The following is a 19,004-nucleotide window of genomic DNA, read 5'->3' on the forward strand; positions in this document are numbered from 1 at the left end:
AGGGCACGGTAGAGACCGCTTAGTAGTAGCGGGGGTTAAAAACCCGTGCTACTAGTATCAACTTAGTAGTAGCGAGGGGTAAAAACCCGCGCTACTATTAAGTAGCAGTAGCGAGGGTTATAAACCCGCGCTACTAGTAAGCGTCTGCCTATAAGCTTTTCCCTAGTAGTGATATTGGGCTTTATTTTCCACTTTTATATTATTTTTGGGACTAACCTATTAGCCGGAGGGACAGCCCAGAATTGCTGTTTTTTTTGCCTATTTCAGTGTTTCGGAGAAACATAATATCAAACGGAATGAAACCTTCAGGAACGCGATTTTCTCATCAGATAAGACACAGGAGACTTGGACCCTCCGTCAAGAAAGCCACGAGGCGGTCACGAGGGTGGAGGGCGCCCCCCTAGGGCGCGCCCCCTGCCTCGTGTGTCTCTCGAAGCTCCACCTATGTACTCCCTCCTCCTATATATACCTACGTACCCCCAAACGATCAGATACGGAGCCAAAAACCTAATTCCACCGCCGCAACTTTCTGTATCCATGAGATCCCATCTTGGGGCCTGTTCCGGAGCTCCGCCGGAGGGGGCATCGATCACGGAGGGCTTCTACATCATCATCCAAGCCCCTCCAATGAAGTGTGAGTAGTTTACTTCATACCTACGGGTCCATAGTTAGTAGCTAGATGGCTTCTTCTCTCTTTTTGGATCTCAATACAATGTTCTCCCCCTCTCTCGTGGAGATCTATTCGATGTAATCTTCTTTTTGCAGTGTGTTTGTTGAGACCGATGAATTGTGGGTTGATGATCCAGTCTATCTATGAATAATATTTGAATCTTCTCTGAATTCTTTTATGTATGATTGGTTATCTTTGCAAGTCTCTTCGAATTATCAGTTTGGTTTGGCCTACTAGATTGGTTTTTCTTGCCATGGGAGAAGTGCTTAGCTTTGGGTTCGATCTTGCGGTGTCCTTTCCCAGTGACAGAAGGGGCAGCAAGACACGTATTGTATTGTTGACATCGAGGATAACAAGATGTGGTTTTTATCATATTGCATGAAACTATCCCTCTACATCATGTCATCTTGCTTAAGGCGTTACTTTGTTTTTAACTTAATACTCTAGATGCATGCTGGATAGCAGTCGATGAGTGGAGTAATAGTAGTAGATGCAGAATCGTTTCGTTCTACTTGTCTCAGACGTGATGCCTATATACATGATCATACCTAGATATTCTCATAACTATGCTCAATTCTATCAATTGCTCAACAGTAATTTGTTCACCCACCGTAGAATACTTATGCTCTTGAGAGAAGCCACTAGTGAAACCTATGGCCCCCGGGTCTCTTTCTCATCTTATCAATCTCCATCACTTTATTATTGCTTTGCTTTTTTACTTTGCCCTTTTACTTTTTACTTTGCATCTCTATACCAAAAATACCAAAAATATTATTTATCATCTCTATCAGATCTCACTTTCGTAAGTGACCGTGAAGGGACTGACAACCCCTAAGCGCGTTGGTTGCGTTGAGCTATTGTTTTTGTGTAGGTACGAGGGACTCGCGTGCAGCCTCCTACTGGATTGATACATTGGTTCTCAAAAACTGGGGGAAATACTTACGCTACTTTGCCGCATCATCCTCTCCTCTTTGGGGAAATCCAACGCAGTGCTCAAGAGGTAGCAGCACACTACACAGTTCTACAGAATTCCTCCTTGGTGGCTCGTATATGGACGAACACAAGAATTTTCTACGCTCCAAACACCCGGAGCGGTCTGATGACTGGATTACACATGAATAAACGATGACTTTCTCCGGCTGGTTGCAGACACGTACCATGCATGACGCCTCTATTGAAGATGACCTGTACTCGCTGTCCCAGTTACGATCTTTCAATATAATGACTTTCAAAGGGTACGAGATAAATGGGAATACATTTTACACGATCGCCCAAGATATGAAGAGCACCAACCAAAGCAATGGTGTCCGCTTTGATGTAGCAAGCAAGACGGGAAAGGAAACATATTATGGTTACATAGAGGACATATGGGAAGTTGACTATGGACGTGGTTTGAACGTCCCTTTGTTTCGTTGCAAATGGGTCAATATGACACGAGGCGGGGTAACGGAAGACCCGCAGTACGGAATGACAATAGTGGATCTCAACAATCTTGCGTATGCAGACGAACCATTCGTCCTAGACAATGATGTGGTATAGGTTTTCTATGTGAAGGACATGCCTACCAAGCCGAGAAAAAAAGATAAGGAAGCGAATGCATCATACGATGAGCCAAAGCGCCACATAGTTCTTTCTGGGAAGAGAAACATCGTGGGAGTGGATGACAAGACAGACGTGTCAGAAGATTATGAAAAGTTTGATGCAATTGCTCCATTCACAGTGAATATTGACCCGAGCATCTAGTTAAATGATGAAGATTTTCCATGGTTACGACGCAAAGGGACACACGCGAAGAAGTTTCACACCCAAAGATCTGGGATGTGATCGGCTTCACTATCATCACTTTCTTCTGTGTTTCACACCCAGGATGGTATCTCTGTAATAGTTAGGTTAGTTATGTGTTTTGGCATTTGAAACGCGAAGAAATTTTATGTGCAAACAAATTCTTTCATGCATTTACTGATTTTTTCAGCCAAATGACCCTGAAATTGAAAAGAACTTCAAATGAACTCAGAAAAGGTTGAAAGTTGGCATGGTATCATAATTTCACCCACATATCATGTGCAAAAAAGTAGAGAGGGTTACGGCAAAAACTAGATGCACTTCGTGTACAAAATGGACAATCTCTTTCGATGTATCAGGGTTTCGGACGAAAACTCATCTGTTACAAAGGCATTTCATTCTTTAAATAACCTAAGCATTACCAAATTGAATATAATGATAAAACACACTAATATTAAACATAAGAAAAAAGAATCACTGAAAAATCTATTTTCAAAGTTAAGTTATTCACAAACTAGTGATTCACACAAATTTCAAATAATTCAAAATTTGAAAACTACCGGCACTAACAGAAAGTTTGTAATTTTTTGCACCTAAAGCAAAAATATTCACAAAGAAACTCTAAATACAACAAAAAACAACTCAAAAATAAATAAAGCAAAAAAATAAGTAGATAAAAAGCCTGCCTACTGCGCCACAGCGGCCTGCATACGACTAGACACCCAATCTGTTGTCGGGCCAGGATGCAGGCCCGCAAAGGCCCAGTAGGCCCATATGGCAGCACAGAACAGGTAGGCCCAGTAGGCCTTCTTTGGAGAGGAGCTCGATAGAGCTACCACACTGGGGCTTATAAACCAGTGCGGACGCCCCTCGGCTAGCGAGGTGGGACTAAACTTGCCGCACCGCATGTGACGCCCCCGATTTGATTGTACACTAATCATACACGCAAACGTGTACGATCAAGATTAGGGACTCACGGGAAGATATCACAACACAACTCTACAAATAAAATAAGGCATACAAGCATCATATTACAAGCCAGGGGCCTCGAGGGCTCGAATACAAGAGCTCGATCATAGACGAGTTAGTGGAAGCAACAATATCTGAGTACAGACATAAGTTAAACAAGTTTGACTTAAGAAGGCTAGCACAAACTGGGATACAGATCGAAAGACGCGCAGGCCTCCTGCCTGGGATCCTCCTAAACTACTCTTGGTCGTCGTCAGCAGCCTACACGCAGTAGTAGGCACCTCCAGTGTAGTAGGATTCGTCGTTGACAGTGGCGTCTGGCTCCTAGGCTCCAACGTCTGGTGGCAACAATCAGGACTAGAAAGGGGGGAAAGGGGGAGCAAAGCAACCGTGAGTACTCATCCAAAGTACTTGCAAGCAAGGATCTACACTACATATGTTTGCATTGGTATCAAATGGAAAAGGGTAGCATATGTGGACTGAACTACAGAATGTCGGAATAAGAGGGGGATAGCTAGTCCCGTCGAAGACTACGCTTCTAGCAACCTCCATCTTGCAGCATGTAGAAGAGAGTAGATGGTAAGTTCACCAAGAAGGATCGTATAGCATAATCCTACCCGGTGATCCTCCCCTCGTCGCCCTGGGAGAGAGCGATCACCAGTTGTATCTGGCACTTGGAAGGGTGTGTTTTATTAAGTATCCGGTTCTAGTTGCCATAAGGTCAAGGTACAACTCCGAGTGATCCTTTTACTGAGGGACACGACTATTCCAATAGATCAACTTCCCTGCAGGGGTGCACCACATTTCCCAACACGATCTATCCCCTTTGTCCGGACACACTTTCCTGGGTCATGCCCGGCCTCGGAATATCAACACGTCGCAGCCCTACCTAGGCACAACAGAGAGGTCAGCACGCCGGTCTAAATCCTATGGCGCAGGGGTCTAGGCCCATCGCCCATTGCACACCTGCATGTTGCGTACATGGCCGGTGAGCAGACCTAGCCTCCCTTATACAAGAGCAGGCGTTCTAGTCCAACCCGGCGCGCGCTGCTCAGTCGCTGACATCACGAAGGCTTCGGCTGATACCACGACGTCGAGTGCCCATAACTGTTCCCGCGTAGTTGGTTAGTGCGTATAAGCTAGTAGCCAGACTCAGATCAAAAACCCAGATCTCATTAAGCGTGTTATTTTGAAGTAACCGCGAATGCCGACCAGGGCCAGGCCCACCTATCACCTAGGTGGTCTTCGCTTGCCCTGTCGCTCCACCTCAAAGTAACAGTCGGGGGCCGTCTGGAAACCAGGCCCACCACTACCTGGGTGGAACCACCTGCCCCTTCAACCCCCAACATCAGAATCACTTGCGGGTACTCAATGAGCCGACCCGACTTTAGTCACAACATTTATATGTATAAAGTATATAATATATACCCGTGATCACCTCCCGAGTGATCACGGCCCGGTAGTATAGCATGGTGATGTCTACTACACAACCTTCTTCTTGTAGAAGTTGTTGGGCCTCCAAGTGCGGAGGTTTGTAGGACAGTAGCAAATTTCCCTCAAGTGGATGACCTAAGGTTTATCAATCCGTAGGAGGCGTAGGATGAAGATGGTCTCTCTCAAGCAACCCTACAACCAAATAACAAAGAGTCTCTTGTGTCCCCAACACACCTATCGGTGTCAAAACCGGCGGATCTCGGGTAGGGGGTCCCGAACTGTGCGTCTAGGCGGATGGTAACAGGAGGCAGGGGACACAATGTTTTATACCCAGGTTCGGGCCCTCTTGATGGAGGTAAAACCCTACGTCCTGCTTGATTAATATTGATGATATGGGTAGTACAAGAGTAGATCTACCACGAGATCAAGGAGGCTAAACCCTAGAAGCTAGCCTATGGTATGATTGTTGTTTGTCCTACGGACTAGAACCCTCTGGTTTATATAGACACTGGAGAGGGCTAGGGTCACACAGAGTCGGTTACAATGGTAGGAGATCTACATATCCGTATCGCCAAGCTTGCCTTCCACGCCAAGAAAAGTCCCTTCCGGACACGGGACGAAGTCTTCAATCTTGTATCTTCATAGTCCAGGAGTCCGGCCGAAGGTATAGTCCGGCTATCCGGACACCCCCTAATCCAGGACTCCCTCAACACCCAATACTATGGTAAATTATATAGGTGCAATAGTTCGGCAAAGAGATTGTGATACAAGTGGTATATGGATGGTAGATAAAGGTTTTTGTAATCTTAAAATATAAAAACAGCAAGGTAACTAATGATAAAAGTGAGCACAAACGGTATTGCAATGCTAGGAAACAAGGCCTATGGTTCATACTTTCACTAGTGCAAGTTCCATCAACAATAATAACATAATTGGATCACATAACTATCCCTCAACATGCAACAAAGAGTCACTCTAAAGTCACTAATAGCGGAGAACAAACGAAGAGATTATGGTAGGGTACGAAACCACCTCAAAGTTATTCTTCCCAATCAATCCGTTGGGCTATTCCTATAGGTGTCACAAACAGCCCTAGAGTTCGTACTAGAATAACACCTTAAGACACAAATCAACCAAAACCCTAATGTCACCTAGATACTTGAATGTCACCTCAAGTATCCGTGGGTATGATTATACGATATGCATCACACAATCTCAAATTCATCTATTCAACTAACACATAGGACCTCAAAGAGTGCCCCAAAGATCCTATCGAAGAATCATGACGAAAACGTGTGCCAACCCCTATGCATAGGTTCATGGGCGGAAACCGCAAGTTGATCACCAAAACATACATCAAGTGAATCACGTGATATCCCATTGTCACGACAGATACGCACGGCAAGACATACATCAAGTGTTCTCAAATCTTTAAAGACTCAATCCGATAAGATAACTTCAAAGGGGAAACTCAATACATTACAAGAGAGTAGAGGGGGGGGGGAGAAAACAACATAAGATCCAACTATAATAGCAAAGCTCACGATACATCAAGATCGTAACACCTCAAGAACACGAGAGAGAGGGAGAGAGAGAGAGAGAGAGATCAAACACATAGCTACTGGTACATACCCTCAGCCTCGAGGGAGAACTACTCCCTCCTCATCATGGAGAGCACCGGGATGATGAAGATGGCCACCGGAGAGGAATTCCCCCTCCGTCAGGGTGCCGGAACGGGTCTAGATTGGTTTTCGGTGGCTACGGAGGCTTCTGGCGGCGGAACTCCCGATCTATTGTGCTCCCCGATCGTTTTAGGGTATATGGAGATATATATAGGCGGAAGAAGTACGCCAGGGGGGCCACGAGGGGACCACGAGGGTGGAGGGAACGCCCCCCTACCTCGCCGCTTCATCGAAGCTGATACGACTCCAATGTATCTATAATTTTTGATTGCTCCATGATATATTATCTACTGTTTTAGACATTATTGGGCTTTATTTTCCACTTTTATATTATTTTTGGGACTAACCTATTAACCGGAGGCCCAGCCCAGAATTGCTGTTTTTTGCCTGTTTTAGGGTTTCGAAGAAAAGGAATATCAAACGGAATGAAACCTTCGGAAACGTGATTTACTCATCAGATAAGATCCAGGAGACTTGGACCCTCCGTCAAGGAAGCCACGAGGTGGTCACGAGGGTAGGGGGCACGCCCCCCTGCCTCGTGGGCCCCTCGAAGCTCCACCGACGTACTTCTTCCTCCTATATATATCCACGTACCCCCAAACGATTGGGGACGGAGCCAAAAACCTAATTCCACTGCCGCAACTTTCTATATCCACGAGATCCCATCTTGGGGCCTGTTCCGGAGCTCCGCCGGAGGGGGCATCGATCACGGAGGGCTTCTACATCATCATCCAAGCCCCTCCGATGAAGTGTGAGTAGTTTACTACAGACCTACGGGTCCATAGCTAGTAGCTAGATGGCTTATTCTCTCTTTTTGGATCTCAATACAATGTTGTCCCCCTCTCTTGTGGAGATCTATTCGATGTAATCTTCTTTTTGCGGTGTATTTGTTGAGACCGATGAATTGTGGGTTTATGATCAAGTCTATCTATGAATAATATTTGAATCTTCTCTGAATTCTTTTATGTATGATTGGTTAACTTTGCAAGTCTCTTCGAATTATCAGTTTGGTTTGGCCTACTAGATTGGTTATTCTTGCCATGGGAGAAGTGCTTAGCTTTGGGTTCAATCTTGCGGTGTCCTTTCCAAGTGACAGAAGGGGCAGCAAGGCACGTATTGTATTGTTGCCATCGAGGATAACAAGATGGGGTTTTTATCATACTGCATGAAATTATCCCTCTACATCATGTCATCTTGCTTAAGGCGTTACTCTGTTTTTAACTTAATACTCTAGATTCATGCTGGATAGCGGTCGATGAGTGGAGTAATAGTAGTAGATGCAGAATCGTTTCGGTCTACTTGTCTCGGACGTAATGCCTATATACATGATCATACATTGATATTCTCACAACTATGCTCAATTCTGTCAATTGCTCAACAGTTATTTGTTCACCCACCGTAGAATACTTATACTCTTGAGAGAAGCCACTAGTGAAACCTATGGCCCCCGAGTCTCTTTCTCATGATATCAATCTCCATCACTTTATTATTGCTTTGCTTTTACTTTGCTTTTACTTTATTTACGTTGCATCTTTATACCAAAAATACCAAAAATATTATTTATCATCTCTGTCAGATCTCACTTTCGTAAGTGACCGTGAAGGGATTGACAACCCCTAAGCGCGGTGGTTGCGTTGAGCTATTGTTTTTGTGTAGGTACGATGGACTCGAACGTAGCCTCCTACTGGATTGATACCTTGGTTCTCAAAAACTGAGGGAAATACTTGCGCTACTTTGCTGCATCATCCCTTCCTCTTCGGGGAAATCCAACGCAGTGCTCAAGAGGTAGCAAGAAGAATTTCTGGCGCCGTTGCCGGGGAGTCTCCACAAAAGTCAACATACCAAGTACACATCACAATCCCTATCTCCCGCATTACATTATTTGCCATTTGCCTCTCATTTTCCTCTCCCCCACTTCACCCTTGCCGTTTTATTCGCCCTCTCTCTCTATCCTCCCTCTCCGTTTGCCTCTTTTTGCCCGTTTGCTTTTTGTTTGCTCGTGTGTTGGATTGCTTGTTTGTCGCGATGGCTCAAGATAATACTAAATTGTGTGACTTCACCAATACCAGTAATAATGATTTCCTTAGCACTCCGATTGCTCCTCTTAACGATGCTAAATCTTGTGAAATTAATACTGCTTTGTTGAATCTTGTCATGAAAGATCCGTTCTTCGGCCTTCCTAGTGAAGATGTCGCTACACATCTTAACAGCTTCATTGATTTGTGTGACATGCAAAATAAAAAATATGTCGATAATGATATTGTTAAATTGAAGCTATTTCCTTTTTCGCTTAGAGATCGTGCTAAAGTTTGGTTTTCGTCTTTGCCTAAAAATAGTATTGATTCAAGGAACAAGTGCAAAGATGCTTTTATCTCTAAGTATTTTCCTCCCGCTAAGATCATCTCTCTTAGAAACGATATTATGAATTTTAAACAACTTGATCATGAACATGTTGCACAAGCTTGGGAGATAATGAAATTAATGATACGTAATTGCCCTACTCATGGTTTAAATTTGTGAATGATTGTTCAGAATTTTTATGTCGGATTGAATTTTGCTTCTAGAAATCTTTTAGATTCGGCCACGGGAGGCACTTTTATGGAAATCACTTTAGGAGAAGCTACTAAACTCCTAGATAATATTATGGTTAATTATTCTCAATGGCATACTGAAATCTACTAAAAAGGTGCATGCGATAGAAGAAATTAATGTTTTGAGTGGAAAGATGGATGAACTTATGAAATTATTTGCTACTAAGAGTGTTTCTTCTGATCCTAATGATGTGCCCTTGTCTACTTTGATTGAGAATAATAATGAATCTATGGATGTGAATTTTGTTGGTAGGAACAATTTTGGTAACAACGCGTTTAGAGGAAATTTCAATCCTAGGCCTTATCCTAGTAATCCCTCTAATAATTATGGTAATTCCTACAATAATTCTTATGTAAATTATAATAATATGCCCTCGGATTTTGAATCTAATATTAAAAAATTTATTTCTTCGCAAAAGAATTTTAATGCTATGATTGAAGAAAAATTGCTTAAGATTGATGATTTGGCTAGGTATGTTGATAGAATTCCTCTTGATGTTGATTCTTTGAAACTCAGATCTATTCCACCTAAGCATGATATCAATGAGTCTCTCAAAGCCATGAGAATTTCCATTGACGAGTGCAAAGAAAGAACCGCTAGGATGCGTCCTAAGAAAGATGCCTTTATAAAAGCGTGTTCTTCTAGTTCCTATGAAAATAATAATGAAGATCTAAAAGTTATTGACGTGTCCCCTATTAAATCTTTGTTTTGCAATATGAATCTTGATAATTATGGGACTGAATAAGATCCACCTTTACCTAGAAGGCGTTCTAAGAATTTGGAATTTGTTGATCTTGATACTAAATTTGATAAAAATGGGATTGAAGAAATTAAAACCTTAGATGTTGCTAAACCTACTATTATGGATTTCAAGGAATTTAATTATGAAAATTGCTCTTTAATTGATTGTATTTCCTTGTTGCAATCCGTGCTAAAATCTCCTCACGCTTATAGTCAAAATAAAGCGTTTACTAAACATATCGTTGATGCCTTGATGCAATCTTATGAAGAAAAACTTGAATTGGAAGTTTCTATCCCTAGAAAACTTTATGATGAGTGGGAACCAACTATTAAGATTAAAATTAAAAATTATGAGTTTTATGCTTTGTGTGATTTGGGTTCTAGTGTCTCTACTATTCCCAAAACTTTTTGTGATTTACTAGATTTCCGTGATTTTGATGATTGCTGTCTAAACTTGCATCTTGCGGATTCCACTATTAAGAAACCTATGGGAAGAATTAATGATGTTCTTATTGTTTCAAATAGGAATTATGTGACCATGGATTTTATCGTTCTTGATATAGATTGCAATCCTTCTTGCCCTATTATTCTTGGTAGACCTTTTCTTAGAACGGTTGGTGCAATTATTGATATGAAGGAAGGGAATATTAGATTTCAATTTCCATTAAAAAAGGGCATGGAATACTTTCCTAGAAATAAAATAAAATTACCATATGAATCTATCATAAGAGCCACTTATGGATTGCCTACCAAAGATGGCAATACCTGGATCTATTGTTGCTTGTTATGCCTAGCTAGGGGCGTTAAACGATAGCGCTTGTTGGGAGGCAACCCAATTTTATTTTTATTCCTTGCTTTTTGCTCCTATTCAGTAATAAATAAATTATTTAGCCTCTGTTTTGTTTGTGTTTTCAGTGTTTAATTAGTGTTTGTGCCAAGTGGAACCGTTGGGAAGAATTGGGGAAAGTCTTGTTGAACTTGCTGTAAAAAACAGAAACTTTAGCACTCACGAGAACTGCTGTCATTTTTATTTGGAAAGTGCTATTTAGTTTATTCTTTTTGCAGATGATTAATAGATAAATTATTCACGTCCAGCACTTTATTTTAGAATTTTTGGGGTTCCAGATCTTGAGCTAGCTACAGATTACTACAGACTGTTCTGTTTTTGACAGATTCTGTTTTTCGTGTGTTGTTTGCTTATTTTGATGAATCTATGGCTAGTAACATAGTTTATAATCCATAGAGAAGTTGGAATACAGTAGGTATAACACAAATATAAATAAAGAATTAGTTCATTATAGTACCTTGAAGTGGTCTTTTGTTTTCTTTCACTAACGGAGCTCACGAGTTTTCTACTTTAAGTTTTGTGTTGTGAAGTTTTCAAGTTTTGGGTAAAGATTTGATGGATTATGGAACAAGGAGTGGAAATAGCCTAAGCTTGGGGATGCCCATGGCACCCCCAAGATAATCTAAGGACACCTAAAAGCCAAAGCTTCGGGATGCCCCGGAAGGCATCCCCTTTTTCGTCTACATCTATCGGTAACTTTACTTGGAGCTATATTTTTATTCACCACATGATATGTGTTTTGCTTGGAGCGTCTTTTATGATTTGAGTCTTTGCTTATTAGTTTACACTACAACAATAACCCACCTTTAGCAACGCAACGATGCATTGTTGTATGCCCGTATAAACGTTGCTGAGGTCTACACCAACAGATGAATATGCGTTGCCTTTGGTGGCGTTGCAAGAGTCTACAACAACGTATACACATGCATTGCTAAGCAATGTGGAGATGCGTTGCAACAACGGCAACGTATATAGTAAGCCCGTAACAACGCTTCATATCCATTGCTGGTTACCCTACATATGAGGATTTCCAAATGGATCATTGCGACAACTACATAGCATGGACAATTAATTGCATTTCATATATTTACATCCAAAATTATTAGGTCAATTCAAACAGTGCACAGAAGCCATGATATAATAAACATAAAGATCTCATATATAATATTAACTCTGTTGCATTTGGCATTACAAAGAACACAATCCAAAGATTATAGCTCGTGAAACTATCTAGTAGTAGCCCAATTATTGACCATGCAATCAACGTCTCAGCCATTGTAGAACATAATGTGACCATGGAAGTGATGTTCTAAAAAGTAATGCTAAACTATCTAGTAGAAGCCCAATTCTTGACCTCACAATCAGCATGTGCCATGCATCATCTATTTTTCTTGGCAATCTACAACAACAAAGAAACAAGATCAGTAACTTATGGTAGAGAAAAACCAGGTTGATGGAAACGTAAAATTTAAAGAAGCAACATATAAAGGTTGAAGGTCATGCGATAATTATTCCTATTACATATATTTAGTGGCATGTTCTAAACCATCAACACTTTTCCACCTTGTATATGAAATGAATGACCTGATACAATGTGCATTGTGTAGTATTGCACAAATAATACTTACAAAGAACTAAGAAGATAGCTTGATTATCACACCTCTTTACCCTACTAAAATTTAAAGCTACATTGTTTGTTGAATTGCAAACATAAGAAACCATACAGGAGAAAACAATTGAAACTTCAATATTCAGCCATACAGAATGCTTACAGACCCTTTTCCATTTTTAGATGCACTATTTGCTCAACCAAATAGACAAGAAAACATGACAGATGCACAAATTGTACATTTACTAGTATAAATAAAAACATATACAAAAAAGTAGTGGTGAAATTGAATGGAAAACATGTGCGTGCAGTTTTTTAGTTTGTCACCAAATAACAGAATGTTCACTTACAATATAGCATGTCTCATTTCTTGGTAAGATGGCAGAGAAACACAAATAACATCAATAAGTTCAAAAGCTACAGCCAAATTTATTGCATCTTTATAGGAAAAAAGGTTGCCAACTTGCTTTTGTAAGAGTGTATCCATTTGTCATTATGTAGTCTTCGGATGGAAACAAGATGTGCCATGCAGTACTCACAACTAGAGGTTACAATTGATTGGATTTAGAATTGATTTACCTCCACATTCCACAGAATTAGTTCATACTCTGATGAACCAAACGCACTCATGCTAATTATTTTTAAGTTATACAATGTACTACAACCAAGGTGGAGTGAATTGATATATACTCCCTCCGTCCCATAATGTAAGATGCCTTTTGACACTACACTAGTGTGAAAAAACGTCTTACATTATGGGACGGAGGGAGTAATATGTAAGCACTTGATCGTTGGTGAGATATGGGCATGGTCCTGATGCTGGCCTAGTCATTGTTTGGTAACCGCCATAGACTACTAATTCCTAAGCTGAAGTGATCAAGCTATGAGGCATCATGCGCACGTAGCGACACCATGCGAGTGAGAGTGATGGACCCTACCAGCTAGCTGACTAGTCCATTGTGGCAGCAACGGCGGCTAAACAGACAATGGTCGGCGACGGCAGGCAAGCGAACATCGGCAAGAGCAGTGGACAGCTTTAGTGTTCGCCCTACCCTAAATAAAATTTATCCTCCGCACACAACCATGGGCATACATGTGTGGACAAACAACAATCATAGTTTCCCAATAGGTTGAAATTTCTCAATATTAAGGAATACCTGATTCAACAGATGACTGAATCTATTCTTTAAGTCTGTCATTTTCTCTAGACCCTTCTCCTGCATTACTGCAACTTTAGTAACCATAATAATGTATGCTTGTAGGAGCTGTATCAAAAACTACAGAATAGTACTCCATTGGACTAATCTACAGTAAGAGAACAAATGTTAGACTGGGGGACAATATATATAACATGGATCATAAAAGTTACGAAAACTGACGCAATAATAAGGGTTCAACTAACATGAAATATCTCTTTGCGGCGAACCAGAGGGAATTGCTAGATAATTGGTACTCTTTTTTCTCCAAGTCAGCCACCTCAATCTTGACTGCTGAAAGTCTGTCCTCGGCAGAATATATTGAAAAAAGGAAATTTCCAAACATCATACTTATTTTCCACTAGTCATAGAACTTATGTCAACTGTAATTTTGAAGGAAAGCATAAGATGAAATCACCGCCATATTACAAGCATAAGTAGAATCTCCATTTTGTTTGTGAAGATACAGGTTCATCAGTAGGCAACGAGCCACACATACCTCAAATTAAGTACTAACGCAGATCCCAAGGCCGATGGAGTGAGCTGGAGGAAAGCAAATAGAGAGGGGAGAAAATAATCACCTTGGCGTAAAGGTTGCAGAAGCCCTTGACGAGGGTGAAGAACTTGATGAAGCACTGCTGGAAGGTGTCCCTGAGGATGAAGAACAGGGTTGCTGGAGATGACGGACATGGACTGGCAGACGCAGATGGAGATGATGGAGCTGCAGATGGTCTTGCCGACGCCGCCCATGCCACCGACGAAGATCCACTTGAGGGTGTCCTGCTCCAGGTGGTTCCGCACCGTTGGGTCCAGCACGTCGCCGACCTGCACCATCGCCGCGGTCGACATCGTGTCGCTCCTCCGATTCCGCGGGGTTGTCGTTCAGGGTGGGAGGGAAGGGTGGTGCCGGACTGATGAGGAAACCCTCGACGTCGGGATCACGGAGCACGGTTGAGGCAGCCTGAGTTGGGAGGGAGGAGGGAAACTGGAGAACTAGATCCGGCCTCGCACGATAGGATGAAGGTAGGCGGCGGCGCTGTGGGTACTTTATCCCTAGGATGTGTTTCTTTTTTCTTTTTCAACAAAGTGGTCAATAGTCGTGCGAAGTGGGAAGTGGCAAGTGGGGACTTTAATCCTAGCAACGCATTGATGTTTCGTTGGAGGGAATGCGTAGCTGTAGGGGGGTTCTCGTTGTAGTGTTAACACAATCATCCTTGATGCACACACCTTTTGAGAGAGCCATACATGATTTGGAATTTGATATAATACTCTATGTGCTTCACTTATATCTTTTGAGCTTTATAGTTTTGCTCTAGTGCTTCACTTATATCTTTTAGAGCACGGTGGTGGATTTGTTTTATAGAAACTATTGTTCTCTCATGCTTCACTTAGATTATTTTGAGAGTCTTAATAGCATGGTAATTTGCTTAAAATCCTAATATGCTTGGTATGCAAGATTAATAATAAAACTTTCTTATGAGTGTCTTGAATACTAAGAAAAGTTTGATGCTTGATGATTGTTTTGAGATATGGAGGTAATAATATCAAAGTCATGCTAGTTGAGTAGTTGTGAAATTGAGAAATACTTGTGTTGAGGTTTGCAAGTCCCGTAGCATGCACGTATGGCAAACGTTATGAAACAAATTTGAAACATGAGGTGTTATTTGATTGTCTTCCTTATGAGTGGCGGTCGGGGACGAGCGATGGCCTTTTCCTACCAATCTATCCCCCTAGGAGCATGCGCGTAGTGCCGATGTTTTTGATGACTTGTAGATTTTTGCAATAAGTATGTGAGTTCTTTATGACTAATGTTGAGTCCATGGATTATACGCACTCTCACCCTTCCATCTTTGCTAGCCTCTTCGGTACTGTGCATTGCCCTTTCTCACATCGAGAGTTGGCGCAAACTTCGCCGGTGCATCCAAACCCTGTGATATGATACGCTCTTTCACAAAAACCAAAAACAGAAGATAATATAAAAGTGTATAATAAAGCCCATAAACATCCAAAACAGAAGATAATATAGCATGGAGCAATCAAAAATTATAGTTACGTTGGAGACGTATCAGCATCCCCAAGCTTAATTCCTACTCGTCCTCGACTAGGTAAATGATAAACACAGAATTTTTGATGCGGAGTGCTACTTGGCATAATTTCAATGTAATTCTTCTTAATTGTGGTATGAATATTCAGATACGAAAGATTCAAGATAAAACTTCATATTGACATAAAAATAATATAGTTTCTGTCTCAATATGAACTTGGGGATGCTGATATTGAGATAAAAGTTCATATTGAGATAAAAGTTCATCTCAAAATAACATGGCCAAAGAAAGTTCATCCCTACAAAATCATATAGTTTGGTCATGCTCCATTTTCGTCACACAAGAATGCTCTCATCATGCACAACCCCGATGACAAGCCAAGCAATTGTTTCATACTTTAGTAATCTCAAACCTATAAACTTTCACGCAATACATGAGCGCGAGCCATGGACATAGCACTATGGGTGGAATAGAATATGATGATGCGGGTTATGTGGAGAAGATAAAAAAGGAGAAAGTCTCACATCAACGAGGCTAATCAATGGGCAATGGATATGCCCATCAATTGATGTTAATGCAAGGAGTAGGGATTTCCATGCAACGGATGCACTAGAGCTATAAATGTATGAAAGCTCAACAAAAGAAACTAATGGGTGTGCATCTAACTTTCTTGCGCACGAAGACCTAGGGCACTTGAGGAGGCCCATTGTTGGAATATACAAGCCAAGTTCTATAATGAGAAATTCCCACTAGTATATGGAAGTGACAAAATAAGAGACTCTCTATCATGAGGATTATGGTGCTACTTTGAAGCACAAGTGTGGCAAAGGATAGTAGCATTGTCCCTTCTCTCTTTTTCTCTCATTTTTTGGGCCTTCTCTTTTTTATGGCCTTTCTCTCTTTTTTTGGGCCTTCTCTTTTTTATGGCCTTTCTCTCTTTTTTTGGGCCTTCTCTTTTTTATGGCCTTTCTCTTTTTTTTATTCCTCACTTGGGACAATGCTCTATAAAATGATGATCATCACACTTCTATTTATTTACAACTCGATACTAGAACAAAGTATGACTCTATATGAATGCCTCCGGCGGTGTACTAGGATATGAAATGAATCAAGTGTGACATGTATGAAAAATTATGAATGGTGGCTTTTCCACAAATACGATATCAACTACATGATCATGCAAAGCAATATGACAATGATGAACGTGTCATGATAAACGGACTGGTGGAAAGTTGCATGGCAATATATCTCGGAATGTCTATGGAAATGCCATAATAGGTAGGTATGGTGGCTGTTTTGAGGAAGATATAAGGGGGTTTATGTGTGAAAGAGTGTATCATATCACGGGGTTTGGATGCACCGACGAAGTTTGCACCAACTCTCAATGTGAGAAAGGGCAATGCACGGTACCGAAGAGGCTAGCAATGATGGAAGGGTGAGAGTGCGTATAATCCATGGACTCAACATTAGTCATAAAGAACTCACATACTTATTGCAAAAATCTACAAGTCATCAAAAACCAAGCATTACGCGCATGCTCCTAGGGGGGTAGATTGGTAGGAAAATACCATCGCTCGTCCCCGACCGCCACTCATAAGGAGGACAATCAAAGAACACCTCATGTTTCAAATTTGTTACATAATGTTTACCATACGTGCATGCTACGGGACTTGCAAACTTCAACACAAGTATTTCTCAAATTCACAACTACTCAACTAGCACGACTTTGATATTATTACCTCCATATCTCAAAACAATCATCAAGCATCAAACTTCTCTTAGTATTCAACACACTCATAAGAAAGTTTTTACTATTCTTGGATGCCTAGCATATTAGGATTATTTAAGAAAATTACAATGCTATTTAAGACTCTCAAAATAATATAAGTGAAGCATTAGAGTTCATCTATTTATATAAAATAAAACCACCACCGTGCTCTAAAAGGATATAAGTGAAGCACTAGACCAAATGACAAACTACTCCGAAAGATATAAGTGAAGATCAATGAGTAGTCGAATAATTATGCAACTATGTGAAGACTCTCTAACATTTAATAATTTCAGATCTTGGTATTTTATTCAAACATCAAGCAAAACAAAACAAAATGAAATGACCCTCCAAGCAAAACACATATCATGTGGTGAATAAAAATATAGCTCCAAGTAAAGTTACCGATGAATGAAGACGAAAGAGGGGATGCCTTCTGGGGCATCCCCAAGCTTAGGCTCTTGGTTGTCCTTGAATATTACCTTGGGGGTCCTTGGGAATTCCCAAGCTTAGGCTCTTGCCACTCCTTATTCCATAGTCCATCTAATCTTTAGCCAAAACTTGAAAACTTCACAACACAAAACTTAACAGAAAACTCGTAAGCTCCTTTAGTATAAGAAAGCAAATCACCATCATAAGGTACTGTAATGAACTCATTATTTATTTATATTGGTGTTCAACCTACTGTATTCCAACTTCTCTATGGTTTATAAGCTATTTTACTAGCCATAGATTCATCAAAATAAGCAAACAACACACGAAAAACAGAATCTGTCAAAAACAGACCAGTCTGTAGTAATCTGTTACTAACGCAAACTTATGGAAGCCCAAAAATTCTAAAATAAATTTCTGGACGTGAGTAATTTATCTGTTAATCATCTGCAAAAAGAATTAACTAAATATCACTCTCCAATAAAAAATGGCAGCAATTCTCGTGAGCGCTATAGTTTCTGTTTTTTACAGCAAGATCAAAAAGACTTTCCCCAAGTCTTCCCAACGGTTCTACTTGGCACAAACACTAATTAAAAGCATAAAACCATATATAAACAGAGGCTAGATGAATAATTTATTACTAAACAGGAACAAAAAGCAAGTATCAAAAATAAAATTGGGTTGCCTCCCAACAAGCGCTATCGTTTAACGCCCCTAGCTAGGCATGATGATTTCAATGATGCTCACATAAAAGATAAGAATTGAAACGTAAATAGAGCATCATGAAGATTATGACTAGCACATTTAAGTCTAACCCACTCCCTATGCATAGGTATTTTGTGAGCAAACAACTTGTGTGAACAAGAATCAACTTGCATAGGAAGGTAAAACAAGCATAACTTTAAAACTTTAAGCACATAGAGAGGAAACTTGATATTATTGCAATTCCTACAAGCATATGTTCCTCTCTCATAATAATTTTCAGTAGCATCATGAATGAATCCAAAAATATAACCAGTGCCTAAATCATTTTTTTCATGATCTACTAGCATAGAAAATTTACTACTCTCCACATAAGCAAAATTCTTCTCATTCAGGATAGTGGGAGTATCATAAGAGACTTAAATACTATAAATTGCTTCCACATTAAAAGAGTAATATTCAGAGAAAGGGTAATCATAATCATGACAAGTTTTATAAATATAATCATCACTACTTTTTATAGCATAAGTGTCAT

The sequence above is a fragment of the Triticum urartu genome, chromosome 1A, assembly GCF_056163025.1.
Source record: "Triticum urartu cultivar PI428250 chromosome 1A, HENAU_Tu73, whole genome shotgun sequence".
Lineage (NCBI taxonomy): Eukaryota > Viridiplantae > Streptophyta > Magnoliopsida > Poales > Poaceae > Triticum > Triticum urartu.